The sequence below is a fragment of the Penaeus monodon genome, chromosome 2 (genome assembly GCF_015228065.2).
Source record: "Penaeus monodon isolate SGIC_2016 chromosome 2, NSTDA_Pmon_1, whole genome shotgun sequence".
Classification (NCBI taxonomy): Eukaryota; Metazoa; Arthropoda; class Malacostraca; order Decapoda; family Penaeidae; genus Penaeus; species Penaeus monodon.
Genome location: NC_051387.1, coordinates 15,532,104 through 15,534,603, shown reverse-complemented (window position 1 = coordinate 15,534,603; position 2,500 = coordinate 15,532,104).

Here is a 2,500-nt window from a genome sequence, read left to right as displayed (position 1 = left end):
ATCTATTATGCATTCGTTCCGAGCACGTAAACTGATATATCGATTCACAACCTTCCATAACAACAACACACCGTCCTGAAAAAAAAAGTTATTCAGCGCCTGTTCACACGTTCTTCGAAGAACAATTCCCCGAATTGAGCAGGTGCGAAGGAATCCCCCGAGGCGGCCCAAGCAAGGAAGCAGAGAATGGCTCGCTCAATATGATCAATAGAACTTACGTGATGTTTGCATGTGGGACCCCAATGCGTAGTTGCTCCTTCCCACCTTCCTCCCTTTTGCCTCGTCCTATTTCACTTCTTTTCTTTCTTTCTCTCCTTTCCACTTTTCCTTGTCATATCTTTCTTGTGTTCTATGTCTTGTTCTCGCCATTTTGGTAATGTCTTGCATGTGTTTTTTTATATTTTTTCCATGTCACTTCTTTTTTCCCTTCTTTCATTTTTCTTCTCTGATATTCTCTTCATTATCACATTCTCTTTCATCCCTTCTACCTTCTGCTTTTATAATCCTTCCTCCCCTTTCTTACGTTTCGCCATGTTTTTTCCACCTCTCCATCTTTTTTATTCCCCCCTCCTCACCTCTCCCCTCTACCTCGCCTCCCGCATTTCTTCATTCCGTTGTTTGTCTGTCTTTACTTGTTTGTTGAAGGGACAAGTAGCGAGGTAGTTGAGTGTGTTACATAGCAAATGGGTATCATTAAATGTTCTAATGTATCTTAATATGCACATACATATATATGCCATCTGCAAACGTTTACAACACACACACACAAACACTCACACATTGATATGATAAACCCATATGTTTATCTATATGTTTTTTTGAACAACGGCACAATGAAACATGAATATGGATAAGGGAAAAGTTATATGTGAATACGCTAGCATCAAAAGAATGGAAAAGCATGGTTACATCGCACTTAAAAGAGCAAAAGTGTAAACAACCGTGAAAATTAGCCCACACATACAGGTACAAAAACACACACAGCCACATACAAACACAGCCAATCACACACATACACGTATACAGACATACGTAAACGCACAGACCCTGAGACACAAGCATACTCATATCCACACGAAGGCACACATACGCATAAACACAAAGATGCGCACACAAAGACAAACACACATAAACACACACACACATCCACACTTCCATACATCCACACACACACACACACACACACACACACACACACACACACACACACACACACACACACACATCCACACTTCCATACATCCACACACACACACAAATACATATACACAAACACGTGCACGAATCAAGAGATGTTGCCGACACGGCTTCCCATAAACTATTTTTTATTGCTCTTCGAACTGGATGCTCCGTTTAGTGTTTGTGTGTGTGCGTATGTGTGTGTATGTATGTATGTGTGTGTGTGTGTGTGTGTGGTGTGTGTGTGTGTGTGTGTGTGTGTGTGTGTGTGTGTGTGTGTTTGTCTTTGTCTGTTTGTCTGTCTCTCTGTTTCTCTCTTCTCTGGTTTCTCTGTTTCTCTCTCTGTGTTTCTTTCTCTCTCTCTGTCTCTCTCTCTCTTTCTCTCTCTCTCTCTGTGTCTCTCTCTCTCTCTCTCTCTCTCTCTCTCTCTCTCTCTCTCTCTCTCTCTCTCTCTCTCTCTCTCTCTCTCGCAGTCGGTATGCGTACATGTGCGTTCTTGCACATCCATAGTTATGTCCAAGAGCACGTGCAGCTATTATATGCATCTTTGTGCGTATATCCATTCTTAAAAAAAAAAAAAATGTGTTTATATACGTATGTACGTTTATTTATGCCTCCCCCCTCCCTCCCCCCATCTCAAATAACATCACCCAGATTACACTTTCCCCTCGCGGTCGCCTCGCGTTACTGACCTCCTCGCCTCTTGACCCCTACGGGAGCTCTGATCAGATCATTGTGTTGCCGAAACACTAAACAAAGCCACGCATTGAAACCGGGCAGGAGGGAGGGAGGGGATCGGAGGAGAGAGAGAGAGAGAGGGAGAGGGGGTGGGGGAGGGGGGAGAGAGATAGCAGAGAGAGAGAGGGAAGGAAGAAGTGGATGTGAGGGTGGTTTGATAGAAGGGGAGAAGGAGGGAAGAGAATGAAGAAGATGAAGAAGAAGAAGAAGAAGAGAGAGAGAGAGAGAGAGAGAGAGAGAGAGAGAGAGAGAGAGAGAGAGAGAATGAAAGAGAAAGATATCTTATACTAATAGAATAAACAAATATACGAGTAAAGAAAAGTCAAACAACCGATGCAAAAGTGAATCCAAGTCTAACACAATATCAGTTTTATTTGTTTTTCTTTTCTTTTTTTTTCTTGCTCCCCCCAAAAATCATATAACTTCAACTCAGACATATATATAAAAAATCTTTACAGATGTTTACAGCTAGTCTTTTTTATCCTGCGAACGACGACGACTTACGCATCGATAACCATTAGGATTATGTGATTACTTACACGTGCATTCCTTCGCGCCACCAGAGATAAGGTAAAAGCAAGAA